Here is a 17,452-nt window from a genome sequence, read left to right as displayed (position 1 = left end):
CATTTTAAATTGTTTATCAGTTTTTCTAAAAGGAATAGAGAACTTGGTGCTTATTTAGGTGGAATTTTATCTCAAAGAAACAAATAAATAAATAAACATGCTAAGTGACATTTAAAGAAAGAAATGGTTTTAAGTAGCTGAAATAGCTCAAATAAGCCAAAGACTTTAACTTGCTAAATAAAGTATTAAAAAAAACTCTCTTCATGACAACTTCCACAGTGGTTTGTGATAAAACATTACCATAGAATGAAAGGGAATTACAGAAATGCTTGATACTGGGGACACTTTCAAACATAGCAGGCAGAAAACAGAAATTAATTTACCTTTCATGGGTTCTTATTATTTGTCTTGCTGTGTTTCCTAATTAATTGACGATATTGATGTTTACATAGGGATTTGCTCCTTTCCAACTTTGCTTGATCCTGTGAAGAAGTCAGAATGCTGCATTTGTAGTATCACATTTATTGCCATGGCAACAGTCAGGGATTTCACAAACACTAATTAGGGTTGGCAACTTGGAATGTTTTCAGTGTGGTCCCATATAATTTTCCCTCTTTTATCCATTTCTCATTATACTTTACTTTAACGATTGACTTCTTCAGTCTGTGTACAGGTTTTTTCCTGCACCACCCCAGGATTCAGTTAATACCTCCTCTGATTTGCAGCCACCTTTCTTATGCGCTCTCACACACCCAGCTAAGAAGCAACTGCAGTCCTACCTGCATTTGTGTTAAGCTCCATTTCTTCCACTTCAAATTAGTCCAAGTTTCAGTACAACCAGCTGGCTTCTACACCAGCATGTGCAAAAGTAGTAAGAAAAGGTATGGAGTCTTAGCTGTATCTTCCAAGCTACTTTTAAAGGTAGATGCTAAATCTGGCTCAAGGCGGACTACAAGCCTTCTGTTCACAGAAGCCTAAGTTCTGTGAACATCCAAAAAAAACCATATCAAATATTTTAATTCAAGTGTATCTAAAGCATTTATGGACACTTTATTTATTATGCAATAATATAGAGAGCTGCGCTCACATGAGCCTCATGAAGTTTAAAAAGGCCAAGTGCAAACTCGTGTGCCTGGGTCAATCCCGGGATGGATACAGGCTGGATCAGCCAACTGAGAGCAGCCCTGTGGAGAAGGACCCAGCAGGACTGGGGGATGAGAAACTGAATATGAGCCTGCAGGGTGTGCTCACAGCCCAGAAAGACAGTTGTAACCTGGGATGCATCAAAACAAGAATGGCCAGCAGGTTGAGAGAGGTGATCCTTCCACTCTACTCCAGTGAGACCCCACCTAGAATATTGTGTTAGAGCCCCCAATATAAGAAGGACATGGCCCTGCTCAAGTGCATCCAGAAGAGGCTCAGAGAGAAGGCTGAGAGCTGGAACACCTCCCCATGAGTACTGGCTGAGAGAATTGGGGCTGTTCACATGGAAGAGAGAAGGCCCCAGGAGACCTTACTGTGGCCTTTCAGTATTTTAGGGAGGCCTGGAGATAAGACGTGGAGGGACTCCTTATCAGGAGGTGTAGTGATAGAACAAGAGATAATGGTTTTAAACTGATAGAGGATAACTTTATATTAGACACTAGGAAGAAATTCCTCATTCTGAAGGTTGTGTGACACTAGAACAGGTTGCACAGAGAAGCTGTGGTTGCCTCATCCCTGGAACTATTCAAGGCCAGATTGGATGGGGCTTTGAGGAATTTGGTCTAGTGGAAAGTGTCTCTGCCCACTGCAGGGGGTTTTGAACTGGATGATCTTTAAGGTCCCTTCCAACCCCAACCATTCTAAGGCTCTCTGACTATTCATGTATTATGATTGTCCAATTGAGTTAGTGCCCAAAAGTGTTATCTCAAAAGCCTTATCAAGCCCTGTGTTGGTAGTGAACTTTTGAGCCTCTCAAAAAGCAAAATGTATTCATTTGTTAATAAAGGAAGAAGGTAAATTTGTGATGGCATGACCAGCAAGAGGGGAGGTTTTATTTCATTGTACATGCTCAGGGTAAGAAAGAGAATTGTCTACCATTCAAAGTAAAAGATTCCCATTCTGCAGCTCATTTAAGGACAAGTCTCAGCTGGTTGTCCACCTGGCTTCCCAATAAAAAAGACATCCTAACAAAACCAAGGAGAGAAAATCCAATTTGGAAAGGAATATGATAAATCAAACTGGTTAGAGTATATTTATTCTCCAAGACACTACAAATTACTAGATAGAAAAATAATGGAACCACCTGAATAATCTTTGTTACAGATGAAATCATGTAATTTGTTTCTAATACAGAAAGGATTTTGTACATCATTAATGGAAAATGAGTATTTAAAAAATAAATTCTGAGTCTGATCACCATCTTCTTTCCCTATGGAGAGGTAAAAGACCTTTAAATTCTGTAAAAATGTCACATAATGTATGAAAGAATTGAGACTTAGTCTTGATGGTAAATCACTGAATCTTCTTAGGCAATTATAGTTGAAACCAGGGAAGAATTATGATACTTTATAAGGAGATGTTATTGAAATAAATACTATGGTGTGTTAAAAAAACTCAAAAATTTATTTAGATTGGACATTCAAGTCAAAAATGAACCATTGGAAGAAGCTCTGTATTCACACAGACACTGAGAAAGCTGACATTAACATCTAAAGAAAGCCTTTAACTGAAAAAAAGCCTGTTGCCTCAGAAGTTTATGTTTGCCTTCCTGTTCTTTGAGCAAAGGGTGGACTGTGCCAGCTTGCCCAGTTTTTGACAATGCCTCCTGCTGCAGTTCAGTGCAAAGATCAGTTTTAAAACCTAGTCCTGATGCCTTTGAGAAATTTGAACCCAGAGCTCTTCAGCCTTTGGGACCTTATTTTCATCACTTAACTTTGTTCCCCCTATCCTTAATTTCAAAGGGCATGGTCAAACTCATGACAGGGCTTTCTGCAAGCTTTGTGAACTGGGCCACAGTCAAGAATTTCTACACTGAGTAATTTTATTACATGAAGTTTCCTGCCTGCTGTACAGAGCAGTGCAATATTCAGCATGAACATCTGCTTTTTGTCTGATTGGTAAAGGAAACTCTGGTAGACTGCTACCCCTTTGAATTCAGGGAGTTGGGGAACAAATTTAAATCACGAAAACAAAATGCCAGAGCTGGAGGGCTCTGGGTTCAAATTTTACAGAAGTAACGGTGCTCTGTTTTAAACTGATCTCTTGAGGGAAGCACAGTGGAAAGTATTTCCATCCACTGGGCAAGCTGGCACATTTCAGTCTTTTGGAAAGAGAATCAGGATCCATTGCATGTTCAGCTGCAGATTTACACCCACTTTGGACCTAAGTTACAGCTTTCAATGAAAGACTTTTCAAGTTCACAAGGATAGGTGAACCTGAGAAACTAAAAATATAGATAAATATAGATAATATATAAATAAAAATATATGCCATGAACTTAACTGAAATCTTCAAATTCTCTTATGACACATGAGACTTTTTTTAAAAAGCTTGTTTTACTCCAGGCCTCCAAATCAGCCTCTCTTCCCATGAGATGGAGTTGTTAACACAACATTAAAAAGCTTCAGAATCAGTCTACTGGACTCTTAAAAATCCCCAAAATCTAATAAATATGGTGGAAAATACTATTTGGTGTTGGCATTTTCCACTTTTCCATACTGCATTACTCTTGCAGCTCAAGTAAAGGCCTGGCTCTGTCTGCATCATTTCAGCTGCAGCATTGCAGATGTGACCAGCACACAGCAGGACAACTGTCAGCAGCAGGGACAGCAACACACCACACACTTCTTCCCTCTGCAGTGCCTTCCCTTCCTTGGGCTGGGGCAGGGATCATGTGAATGGGAGGAGAAACAGCAAGAAATTCATCTGGCTCAAAACTAACCTGGTTTTCCCAGGTTGGGGTCTTGTCTGTGCTCCTGCTGTCCAGTTATGAGGTCCCTGGTGTAAGAAGGACATGGGCCTGGTAGGAGAAGGTTGAGAGAGAGAGAAAATGATCAAAGGGATGGAGCACCTCGCCTATGAAGAGAGGCTGAGAGAGCTGGGGTTGTTCAGACTGGAGAAGAGAAGGCTCCACAGAGACCTGATTGCAGACTTTCAATGAAGAAAGAAGGCTTAGAAGAAAGACCATTTCCCACCCTGGAAGTGTTCAAGGCCACTTGGATGTGACTTTGAGCAACCTGGTCTAGTGGAAGGTGTTCCTGCCCATTACAGGGATGTGGAACTGGATGATCTTTAGAGGTCCCATCCAACTCCAAGACATTCTGTGGTTCTTGTCCTTTCCTTACAGGTCTGCAATACTATTAATGGACGCTTACTTACCCATTTGCTGTCAGGATACTTTGGCTGAATTTTTAGATCTGCTGCATACCCATAGCATCAAATAGAAGCAAGAATAGCCATGGGTACTTTTTGGACTCTTACTGCAATATATTATTTGCATAGGAGTAGCCTGCAGAACTCCCAGTTGAAATAAGGGGCCCATTGTGCCAAGTTCTCATCACTTACATAGTTTTAGACATTCACAGACACCTCCAGGTCCAAAGACATTTACAATAAATGAAAAGAGACAGAGGAAAAATATTATAGTTACTGTATGGAGAGAACTTTTATGGACAGAGGCATTTAGAGATTGGTTCTGTCACGTGGCGACTTTGAGAAAGTTAAGAAGTTAATCCAGATCCTACCATACTAGCTCATTGCTTTAAAAATACATCCTTCCTGTCTCATGCCATGAGTCAGCATATTTTTCCAAAGTGGTGCTTTTGGACTAACAATCATCAAATTGCTTGGGGAGACTCTGACTTGACATATTTAGCACGTTCTTCCCACATCCCTCACAGAAGCCCACAGATGTCAGCTTCGATCAGACTCAGCCAGGACTGCAAAACCCATCAGGTTTGCAGTGCTAGAAGGCAGGTTAAGATGGCCTCAAAAGTAAATCCTCCCAAAATTACTGTGTTTTCTGAACTTAGAGAGAGACATGAAGCTGCAATGGATAACAGTCTGCCCTAAAATAAGAGTCTAGTTATTTGCTCCATATTGGTTTTAAACCTATAAATTTCTAGACCATAGGAACTCTTTGGAAGTGGACTATTGATTTGAATCTCAAATTGTAGTCCCCCCTGTATTATTATGAAGAGCTGTCACCATCAAGTCAGTGGAGGCCAAACCAGTCACAGAAACCTGCATGTCATAACATATAAAGCAAAGGATGCCACTGTGACTGTCTGTATATTTATTATAATCAGACTAGGTTGTTAAAAAAAAAATCATATAACAAGTTTGTTTCCAATGCTGACTATTAGAAGGGTGATTTATGACTGGACCATTTAAAAGACAGTAATTCAGTCGGGAGAGAAGAGGGAGAAAAAAGTTTAAGTCAAAACCCATATATTGTCAGAAAGCAGCAGATGATCCACAATTGCAGAAGGTTTTAATTCTATGGATTAAGACTACATAAGGAGTCATGATAGTTCCAAGGGGAGGTCCATCTAGCCCAGCATCCTGACAGTGGCCAGAATAAACCAAAAATGGGCTGTGCAGGCTGATCATGACTTTAAGATCACTGAAACCTCAAACTGTACTTACTCATCAATTACTGGTCTAAATAAGAGTTTAACCTTTTGTTTTTGTGAGCCCCTATCAATAAAAAGCTTTTGAGCATGGACCCCCAATATACATATATTTATGTATAAACTACATAGATATATTTTTTTATTTACAAACTGCTTACCTATACCTGTGAAGTTCTGTATTTTTCCTGCATCCCACTGGATGGACCATTGCCTTCACAGGCATTTTGCAGCCAGTATAGATACCTCAAGATGGTAAAGACCTGCCTATTTGGCTACCTGTAAGCACAACCCTCTCTCATCTGCTTCATGCACATTGAATGAGAAAACACTCAGAAACAGAAAGGGACAATTTGTCCAAGCTTAAGAAACCCTGTTGCTTTAGTATGCTAGGAACATCAGTTTAATGTGGAAAATATTAATAGGAACTGGAAATTGTTCAAGAACTTTCTACTGGGTATTAAAAAAAAAAAAAAAAAAAGACACAAATTTGCAAGTAGAAAAGAATTCATGCTGGGGAAGGAAAATTTGGGGAACAGAATATGCAGAAGTTCTACTCAGACATTAGCAATAAAAATATATAGAATGAAGAAAAAGGATAATAGCGGTAAACTGAGAATTTAAAAAAATACTCCTCACTAAAAATAACTATATCAGAAAAGATCAATGGGCAATACAGTTAAAAAGAACATCCAAGATAGAGAGTAAAAAGTTTTTGCACCAAATACTGGTCCATTGCTAGAAACGGGTATTAAAATTTTGAACAGAGGCTCAGAAAAGACAAATGTGTTCATCACTATTTCTCTTCTGATTTCAGAAGGAAGCAGGAAGATAAATCTGCCCAATAAAACACTGTAGATGGCCCAGAAAACCTGGCATCTAGAATGAATAAAAATATGATGCAGAGTCAGCTGCAATTACAGATGTACAAATCAAACACCTTAGAGGGAAACACAGCATGGAAAACAGGAAAAGCCCCAAAGACCTCTGAATTGCCAGTGTATTCCAAATATTTTAAAAGAGCAGAGAGATAATATAGGAAAACACAGATGTGTTATTCAGATGCTGAACCTGGACACGTAATGAGAAGTTTCAGTTAGAAGCCCACAACATAGAACTGAACACTTCAGGTGCATTTAACAATAATCAATATGATTACACAGAGTGCAAGTCTTGTAAAACAAACCTTTTTTTTTTTTATCTTCTACAACTTTATTATGGTTCACAACTATTGCTCTGGTTGACAATGACAACTGTCCTCACACAGTATATTCACAGGCCTGTACTTCAAATAATTTACCCATGGATTTTAAACATCACATTATATGGAGCTAAAAGGATGTAACTTAGGAATTGGCTCCTATCCATCTATTAGTGAATTATTTTGTCATTGCTACAGTTTCCACTGATTAAATTTGCATAATAATTCATGTGTCCCATCATGGAGCATAAAAACTGCAATGCAATTGAAATGACAAATTATACATCACTAGCAGCAACTAGACACAGTTAACAACTCACAAGCATTGACAATATTTTCCTTCTAAATCTTCAGGTGAGATCTTTGAAAAATGAATCCATCCTAAGGAATGAAGATCAGTTAGTGAATAATTTGTGAATAACAAAAGAAGTCTAAATGGTTCATCCAGTCCTAGTAACATCCCTGCTGACACTGTATCACTGACACAGCCAGTTACTCTATTTTTAGGAAACAGCAGAGCAATCTCATCACACACCACCTTGACATAGGTTCTGTGCAAACAGACAAGACCTGATTTTCCTGCTGGTGCAAGCTCCAGTCTCAATGAGTTTTGACAGAGATATTCCAGTCTCACCAGCTCCAAATCTAGAGCTGAGGAATAACATTGATAGCCACAAAAGCAACAAAATATTATGGATTGCCTGTTTTCTGAAGGACACAGGTATATTAGCTTTTAATAGGTTTAATGGGCTTTGTGTACAGCTTTTGTATAGAGCTTTTGTATACAGTTATGCACCTTACTGTACATATTTATGTTCCGATTCCTGTGCTGTTTCCCATTTGTTGCTCCAAGTTCTCTCTTTTGTTCCCATAAGGTTCTCTTCACCAATTTTCCCCTGCGTTCCTTTGTCTTTCCTGTGGTTTCCCATCTAGTTAAGTCCTCAGCATTTTGCTTTATTTCACTGCCAGTGGGCTGTACCAGTGAGGACACACTGACATTTCTCTCCCCTGAGGTGAAGTCACAATAGCCTGCACTCCATGTCATGACAAGTTTCCCTCCATGTCTAACACCTGCACCTCAGATAAATGCAACTTTTTAACTTGCTGTTCAAATCTACCCTGTATCCAACTGTGCCAGTCAATTTAGTCTTCCTCCCTGTTCTGGGACTGGGGGAGATCCATGTATCAGCTATGGCCTCTGTGAGAACCAGCACCACCGTGCTTCAGAAGCTCTTGGTAGAAACTGCATTAGCTGTACTTCATTTGGAGCCCATGAAGACCCAGCTGTCCAGTCTCCATGTAAGCCCTGCTATTTTTAGTTTGGTGCCTCCTACATTTTACCTCTTGCAGATTTTCTGACATTTTATTTCATTTCCTTAGTGAAAACATATGGCAAACAGATGCCTAAGCAGGGCCCCAGGCACCCATCTCTTTTTCCAGACTTTTCAGAATATCCGGGAACATTCTGAGGTTTACCCTGATATGCATCACACTTGCAATTTATTTCAAGCGCTACCTTTTCAGTGACAGGCATCCTAAATACCATCAATTTTGGAGAAATATTTTTTTTAAATGAAATTTCTGTCCCTATTTTCTTTTTCCAGAGGCAAACTTGAGAACATAAATAAACTAACCACCAGCTTTCAAAATGGTGGTAGTTAGTCAGGGGAAGCAAGGATGACCTAAAGAGCTTAATTCTCCTTCTCACATACACATCTCAAAATTTAGAATCATTCCTCTACAAACATCAGTTCACCAGTCCCTCCCTAAACTTTAAGTAATGTTTTCCACACAATGGCTTGACCACAGCCCTGTCTGAGATAAAAGAGAAATGATCTGAAGACTTGAAAATACTAAATCTAGCTCTGGTTAAAAATTGCTGACACCCTCTAAGGCTGAGATTTAGCTGGTTTGCATAGATGATGGGTGTATTGAGCCTGGGCAGCAGCCCCCACTTGCTATGGCCAAGGCATCTATTCCATGGGAGAGAGTGTCTTCCAAACCACCAGGAAAATGGGCGAGTCTTCAGTAGAGCAATCCATCTCTGTCATGCACTCTTTCCCCTGGTACTTTTTCTCCCTTTCCCATGCCTCACCCTCTGCTATACTATCCTAGGGCAATGCTTTAAAATTAATATTTCAATATGTTGAAATTATTTCTGAATTTTAAAGGCGTATGTGTATTCTGAAGAAAGTTCATTTTGGTAAGGGGGCTGTACGTGGATATTTGCATTCTTTTTAAGGTTGCTTTGTAATTAATAGCTCACATGGGACCTGGAAGTCAAGAAATGGTATATCTGTTTTCCCTCTGCTGTGTCTCCTTCCCAGGACTCATTCATTCCAGAAACATGAACTACTGAGTGCAGAATTTATGATGCAATCATAAATTGCAGATAAGGGCAGATTTACCCTTAACCTGGATCTATGTCCCAAACATGAAGATACCCAAGGTGTGTCAAGATTTGCTCCACGTATCAGGCATCAGGATGTAGATTTATTCACAAAGTGAAAATATTTCTTTTAGAAGCTGTTTAAATGAACAGCCTCTTGAATTTGTCATACTTCCTTTTCCCCTTTCTCATTAATAAAGCTTTTTTTTGCACAAAAGATGAGAATGTTGCAATGCACTGTTTTCTGTATTGATATGCAGCAATCAAATAACGCTGAAATAGATGTTTTTAAGATTTCTAAGACATTCGGTGGAAGCTGATACAAAGGCTGGATGGAATTGTTCTAAAATGCACAGTAGACAGAAAGATAATAAGCTTTGAGGCCACAGGGTCTTTCAGAAGTGGTTTACTGGAATCATGTTTCATATTTTATATCAAAATCACACAGGTGAAAAAAAAAAGCATAACTTGATCAATGCCACCCTGACTGCTGTATGTGATGTTTCTTTTTTTCTAGATAATCTGTATCAACCTAAAATGTTCCTGACAAATGAAGGACCCCTTTTTTGCTGAAAGAAGGGCTAGAGAAAATAATGGAACAGCTGCCACTACAGGTAATTCCCAAGAGATGCTTACTTTTTCTATATCAACACATAATGTCCCTTACAGATAAAGGAGATATTTTTGCTGGTTGTACCAAGGAAGCACTAAAGAACACAGAGAATTTCATCACACCAGGTCACGAATGGGGTGGGTTGAAAGAAGTAAAGCTCTGTAGTCCTCCCAAAAAATGACTTTTGAGTAACTAGGGAACATCTTGTTCCCCAAACTCCAGCTGGTTAGCTGCTTATTTGTAGTTGCTAGTTAGCTGGGCAACAGGGACAGCAGCTGTACCGAGCTGAGACCTCCCAGCTAGCAGGACTGACAGGTCCTTTTGGACTGTCCATCCTTCTGGCATGGGAACCGGGCAGAAGACTCTTATGTGCAACCTCAGACATCTCTGCAGGTCTCCTTCTGTTCTGTGCCTGAGCCTCCCTGGAGCAGACTGTTGGACCATTTCCACAGCACTTTCTTGATAACGTGCTTCTTAATTTGCCTCAGCGTTCCTAGTCATCATTTCACTACTAATTACCAAATGTGTGCGAGCAAAGTGTTTGGTAGCCTGTCTTTTGTAGCTGCATGGGGCAGCTGCAGAGCAAAGGTGCTGGGCTCCAGTGGGTGCAGGAGAACCTGAGTGCCACCCTGCCAGTGAGCGCCCACTCTGCTGGCAGACCTTTCAGCCTGTGCCAGCTTCTGTTCCATCGCTTCCTACAGCTCCACAGGGGCCATAGGAGAAATCTGACTGCAAAATAATGGGATTTTGGCTTTAATTAAACCAAACACTTGTATTCGTTTCGGAAAGGTACAGACATTTCTCCCCCCCAGCCCCCGGAATCACGGTTCTCAAAGGAAACTGATTGCCATCACATGCATTAAAAGTGGCATTTAACAGTGACTTTATCAAATGTACTGAAATATCTACGTTATGTGCATAAATGTAACATGTTTCACCTTCTCTATCTAATCCAAAAGCTTCTTATTTTCTATCCACCCACTCAGGCACACAGATATTCATTAGGTACAAAAATGAACTGCACACCTTAAATATATTCAGATTATTGTAAAACTGTCTCCACCTTGCAACCAGAATTACCAAGGTAAAAATATATATCTCTTTTTCAAAAGATAGATGGTGATAATATAGAAATGTTTCTACTTCCATAGCACCTATACTAATACAAGGAGTCAATTCTATTTAAAAATAAATTCACACTTGAACAGTTGCTGTACTCTATACATGTATTTCACAGACTCAGAAAAAAATTGTTAAAAAAGTTATGTAGCTGTAGTCAACCATTTAGAAGTTAGGAAATAAGAGTGAAGAAAAATCTTCTGTGCCTGAAGAAACTTTTTCTCCTCATTCCTGTATAAGCATTATGATATAGCCCACAATTACACAAAAATATGCTTTTTCACCACAGGAATCCATCTTGTTTAAACCCAAGAACATCTTTTTCTCTTCAAATTGTTCTACTTCAGCCACCTGTGCCATGGACATCTATAATATTATTTAATGTCCCCTCTAGCCACGTTTTCTAGGCAAACAAATCTTATGCTATGATTTGTCCCTCAGACCCCACTGTGTGGGCTCAACCAAATACAATGGAAAAGTGGAGTTTTAAAAAAGAAAATCTTTTCCAAGCTTCAGGACAAACAGGGAAAAGAGAAAACCCTATCAATGCCATCATTGAAGCAAAGGCTGAAGGTGAACCCTGCTCTGCTGCTGGAATTCAGGTGCCACAGCTCTGAGGTCCTGCACCTCAGGACACCTGCCCTCACCTGTCCTGCTGCACCAGAACCACCCACATCCCTGCTGCACCCCTCACTTGTCCTCACTTTTCTAAGCATCTGCTTCTTTTAAAAATCTCCTTATTTTGAAAATTGGATCATTTTTTGACCCCCAAAATGCTCGAAGTGTGTTACCTTATAGCCTGGGATGATGGGGATTATACTACAACCAGATTTACATCCAGAAATCTGGTTTCATTCTTTTCTTCTTTCCCTTGGTACCCCCATTGGCCTCAGCCTCTTACTTTTGTCTGGCTGATCATCTTTTGTCTCTATGGCTCTCCCTCACCTTGCACGCTCAGTTTGTCATCAAAACTCCCCCTCTGAGACAAATGTTTGAGCTGTTCTATTTAGGTCTGCAGCCCGGAAGTCTGTGGTAAAAATTCTACACACAAGGCATGTCAGGGCAATTTCAGTATTAGGTGATAAAATTCCCCTTCTTTATAGTCACCTTTCAGTCAATGTTTCCAACAACTGCCCAGTCTCTCAAAACCTTCAGTGTAGCTAAGATGGAGCTGGGTCACAGACCATAACAACACTGCCTATCTCAGAGGAAAAAAAATTAGATACAAAAAAAATCAGCACACTACCTGAGGGTTCATCAGCCATCTCTGCCAAACACAGATCTTGGACAACATATTGTAATTTTGCTAAATATTGTCAATAGAGATGTCTGCACATTGGCAGGAAATTGATTGATTCCCACTGTTCTTTTTATTCAGCCTCTGCTTCCATTTTCCCTTATAAGACACAAGTGTAGCGGTAGATGGTGGATAACCTCTGGTGTATTCACAGATGCCGAGCAATACATATATACACGTTACCACATTGATTTTCCTCCATGTGCCTTTACTGTCACTCCTCATTGCTGCAAATGATTAAATGAAGTAGCAGGCAGTGAAAAACTACAAAAGCTTTCAATTTGGCACTATTTGTAACAGCAGCTAATCTGCTTGGTCCATGAATATCCAACTCATCTTCTAGGAATTACCACTTCCCTATTTCGTAAAGGTCCCAGTGTTAATTGCCTCGTACAGAGCAATTACCTTTATTTTCTCTCTGTCTTTCTCCTGCTTTTTTAAGTCCTGATTTGATGATTCAGTTTGGATCCACATGCACTCAGTGACAAATAACACTCTGCCTTAGCAGAAAATGTCTATTGAAGGGCTGCTGAGAGACTGGACATCAATCTAGGGAAGAAACACTACAAAAACTACAGAGCCCACCTGCAGTCTGAAGCAAAAGAAAACCAACAACAAAAACCAACACAACATAAATTCTAAAGTACCCATCTATGCTATACAATCATGATAAGCTATTTTGCTTGAGTTCTGGTGTGTCAACACTGGAGCAGGATCTTTTTTATTCTTAAATGAGTCAAATACTGGTGACTGAAATTAATGGCAAAATTCCTACCTCCTGTGATGAAATGTGACCATTATGTAAGAAACTTAAATTGAAAAATATGAGTTTTAAAGCATAACCTCTGCATTCTTCATGCCTCATGCTAATGAAATGATACATTGCTAGAGTCAAACAGTTCTATATAGTTTGAATTTCTATTGTTTCCAGTTTGTTTTATAACATACGAACCCAAAAAAGAATAAAAGAAATGGATAAAATAAATACATTTCTATAATGGCATCAATCTAGCATTTTACAATAAAATATTAGCTTTTCATACCATTTTCTTCTGAAATGTTACTATAACTTGCAGCTTGTCTGGTCTTTGGAAGTTGCTTCAACAACTGAGCGAATAGAACAAAATTACTGAAGACTCCACCCTGCAAAGAGTGGTGGTTAAAGTGTATCTTTGGCACCTCTTCCTGTCCTTACAGTACTGCCCTTGTTATGCATTGTAATTAATACTTTTAGCACTGCTCTAGTGCTTCCAGGTCTGCGGCACTGCAGTATGGACCTGGGGCATCGGGACAGTGGGAAAGAAGGAAAAGCTTTTGGGATGAGTCATCCACAGGGTAACAGAGCTGGGGAAGAAACAAGAAGGACAGAGAGAAGAGACTAGTGGCAGAGTACTCTGAGGGTGGCAATGTAAAGAACAAGGCTATTAATAACAAGAAACACATGTAGGGTGTGGGCTGGAAGATGGCAGATCCCAGCATTCCAATCAGCAAGCTCATCCTACTGCTCCCTGAAAACCTCCTTCCTTATCCAAAGGATGCAGAGCCAAACTACCATCCCACTTATGTTCTTTCTTTGCAGAACTACCTGTGAAGACAGACATCCACAGGAAACACAAGTCACTTCACTGCTCCTCCACTTGTATCTGCACGCAGCCTTTTTCCTAGGAGCCACCACTGGTAGAGAGCTGGGTGTTGCATGAAGAGCGTCAATTGGTGGGACAGCTTTTCATGCTCCATGCCTGCAATCCTGGAAAGAAAGTCATAGAAGGTTACAGTGAAGGAGTTCATGAAAGGCTAACTTGTTCTCCTGAAATATATATTGAAGGTACTCCTAAAATGGCAGAAATGTATGTGTTAACATAAATCTTACAGAGTAATTAATTGGAGGCGAAAGCAGTGTAGAGGAATCTTGTTTATTGCATCTGAACACCAAGTACTGCTGTGAGTCCATTAACCTGAACACTAAGACTGAGGTTCAACTAGTGCCAGGAAATTTCTTTAGTGATCATCTCTGAGACAGTCCTGAGAATCAAAAGGCACTTTTAAATTCCTGGCAAACTTTCATCTGATTCACTAAACAGCTAAGAATCATCTTTAGGAGAGCCAAACTCTAATTTGACAAAGCCTTGAGTCACAACCCCAAACCAGAAGTTTAACCCACACAGCATTAGGTTAAAAATACACCAGTGCAAAATTTTAATGCTCACTCTAGCTTGGTTCTTGAACTACTTTCTTCCCATATGTCTTCTAGACTTCCCAGACAAACAAATTCAATCTGAACTCATTCCTACCTTCACTGTAGTCCTTTTGCCATGCAGATCAGGTGTCTTCTGCTCTCATACAGGAGCTGCATCACTTCTGGCCTGCCTCTTGCAACCCCCATACCTAGACACCCTCCACATGAAGTTTGTCCTGACCTTACCTCTTAATTTTCCAACATTAAAAGTGAAAGTGTTGACAGATTCCCCATTTGCGTTTAAGGCCTGATGCTGAGGAGTCAAGGGGGCTAGTGAAGAGAACCTGATTCTTTTTCACAAGAGAAATTGCGAAGAATAACAGTGATGATCTCCTGAGGTACTGGATTATCTCTCCCTCCAAATTTTTGGTGTATTGCTTGGGAAAATGATGACAACTATTTCTGTTGAGCCATGGCTCTGTTGTAGACATAGCAAGAAACTAGACAAGTCAGTAATAAGTATAGCAGTGGAGCAGTAAAACTCACAATAAAATCCTAAGATAATCAGAGTCACATTAAAAATTACAATTGGTACTCATAATTGTAAGAAACCCAAGAAACTACCTGCAAAAGAAAGATAACTAGCACTTGGATAGAAGAATCGTCTTGGTTTATTTTGAAGCCTGGGGCTCATAAAAGCTATTTTGTGTTGATCACCTCCATCCTGTTCACTTTGGGATTGCTCTCCTGCTCAGACATGACCCTCAGCAGGAAGCAGTCAGATAGACTGAAAAAAAGATCCAATCACGTTCCTCAACTGCGCAATCAATGTGCAATATTGCCAACACAGTCACACAACAATTAGAGTTCTTTTCTTTTCACAGTGTTTCACTTGTCTGCAGCTGATATAGAAGACAACCATTCATAAGTTATTGAAATCCATCCTGTGGACAGTATTTGCCACCAGATAAAAAACTGTTCATATAATTCACCCTCTGGGCCACCCCAGCATTAAGCTAATGCCCTTCTTAAGCTTCTCTGAAACTCAGAGCTTTTGCACACAAAGAAATAATCTACATTCACAGCACCCACAGAACTTTAATCCAATCTACTATTTCTGAGATATGAAATGAAGCCATTTTAGTCACAATTTTGGGTTTAATTCAAACTGTAATTATACTATCTTTTAAATGGAATTGAACATACTTAACTAAAAAATGGTTTTTATTACATGTTTATGTTTTCCCTTTTAGTATTACAGAAAACTGCAGCAGGGAGACAGCAATATTATCATGGCTCATCTAAATACTAAACAAAGATATAAATATTTGGTACAATGTGCAGGGAATTAGTAGTAGCTTTAGCACTAATGGGACCTGCACTGCTAATTCTCCACATAGCTAGCTGAACATGTATCCCAAAGTACTTATCAAGAAAACCAAATTTTTAACCACATTTTAAAGTAAAATAGGCTTCAGAGGCTTTCCTTCTCTGAGACAAAACTTTAAAGTAGATTCGTCTCTACAAGATTGAACTTCCTGACTTCATACTCTTACTGCCATACTAAAAGAAAATAGAATAAGATTCAAAGATTACTTATAAAAAGAATTCTTACTATGCAGTCAAGTCTCTTTGCATATCTGTCTATGCAGTATCTTCAGTCTCTACTGTTACAGAAGTTGGGCACTTCACAGTTTTACTGCACACACAGCGCTGCCTATGAAGTAGTGAAAAAATCTACCTGACTTCACAACTGAGTTGATACCCTTCAGCTTTGCATCTTTGATGCTAGATTATAGATTTTGTTTTTCAGTAAGTGCTGATGAGCACCTCTGCACTAAAACTGTCTATCAGGGAAGAAAGAAACAAGTTTGAAAAGTGAACTTAAGCCATTTGCCTTATGCCAACACCCCCCTTCATGGCTTAGATACATCCATGACCTATGAGGAAGCAGGAGACAGTGAAGGAGTTAATTGTAAGAAACTACCTTTTCATTTTGTGTCTTTCAGAAAAAAGGGTCTGACTTCTGCCAGAAGCAAATTAAACTTTTCAAGATAATACCAGCAAGCATCACTGTAAAGATCCAGGTCATGAGAGGTTCCTTTGTTGCAAAGAATTTGATGATTCAGGAAAATGTGTAAGACAGAAATAATCAAAGCAGCATTGGCCCGAAGAAGTTTCTCATTTGAGAAAGTATATTTTATGATATATTTTTATCTTGCTAAGATATTTTCTAAGTCACATTTTAAACTGTATACCACTTCCCATGTATTAGAAATCATGGATTCTTTCTAGCAATAGATTTTGAACTGTACCTCAGCCTTTCCTTCACTTCTGACTCACCCTGACTTTCTTGTGAGTGGAAGTATTTTCTGTACAATTGCTTTATTCATTATGTTGCCTTCAATCATTTTCAGTGCAACTGTGTGGCCCATTCCTAAGGTAAGGAGGCAACCATTTTGCTGGCCATTACCACTCAAAGTAAGACTTTGATGTTAGAATGAAGACTTGCAATAAAACTTCTCAGACATAGTTAAAAAAAAAAAAAAGAAAAGAAAAGAAAAGAAAAGAAAAGAAAAGAAAAGAAAAGAAAAGAAAAGAAAAGAAAAGAAAAGAAAAGAAAAGAAAAGAAAAGAAAAGAAAAGAAAAGAAAAGAAAAGAAAAGAAAAGAAAAGAAAAGAAAAGAAAAGAAAAGAAAAGGAGACAGACCAATAAAATGCTAGGAATTGTTAGTAGAGTAATAGGCAACAAAATAGAAAATACAAATACAACCTTGCATAAATATGTATTTGCCTACAAAATTAATGCAGCAACTCTGTCAAATGAATGTGCAGCTCTGATCTCTTCACCTCGTTAAAAATAGAAAAGAAAAAAAAAAAAGAAAAAAAATCAGAAATGGAAAATGCCTAGACAAAAACTACAAGGATGATCAAACTTATTGAATACATTGACCACAAGGAGCAGTTGAGACTAAGAAAAGGCAGAGCAGAAATGAGGTCATTGGAGCAATGAGTAGCAAAAGGAAGTTGGACAGGACTGTCAGAAGAATCAGCTTCTTTATACAGACAGCAGACCCATGAAAATCTTTGCCAATGCTGCCCA

General features: G+C 39.1%; 1 long non-coding RNA gene across 1 annotated transcript; it reads right to left on the bottom strand.

Moving 5' to 3' along the window:
- Positions 1–318: 318 nt before the first annotated feature.
- On the bottom strand, positions 319–13,934 carry LOC136368847 (uncharacterized). The gene is made up of 3 exons (XR_010744920.1): positions 13,760–13,934; positions 3,866–3,943; positions 319–422 (listed from the first exon to the last, which is right to left on the bottom strand). It is a non-coding gene; the product is annotated as an uncharacterized lncRNA (long non-coding RNA).
- Between the last annotated feature and the right edge of the window lie 3,518 nt (positions 13,935–17,452).

Source organism: Sylvia atricapilla, chromosome 1 (genome assembly GCF_009819655.1).
Source record: "Sylvia atricapilla isolate bSylAtr1 chromosome 1, bSylAtr1.pri, whole genome shotgun sequence".
NCBI lineage: Eukaryota > Metazoa > Chordata > Aves > Passeriformes > Sylviidae > Sylvia > Sylvia atricapilla.
The sequence above is the reverse complement of the archived record's forward strand: the minus strand, read 5'-3'. Positions and strand labels throughout refer to the sequence as shown.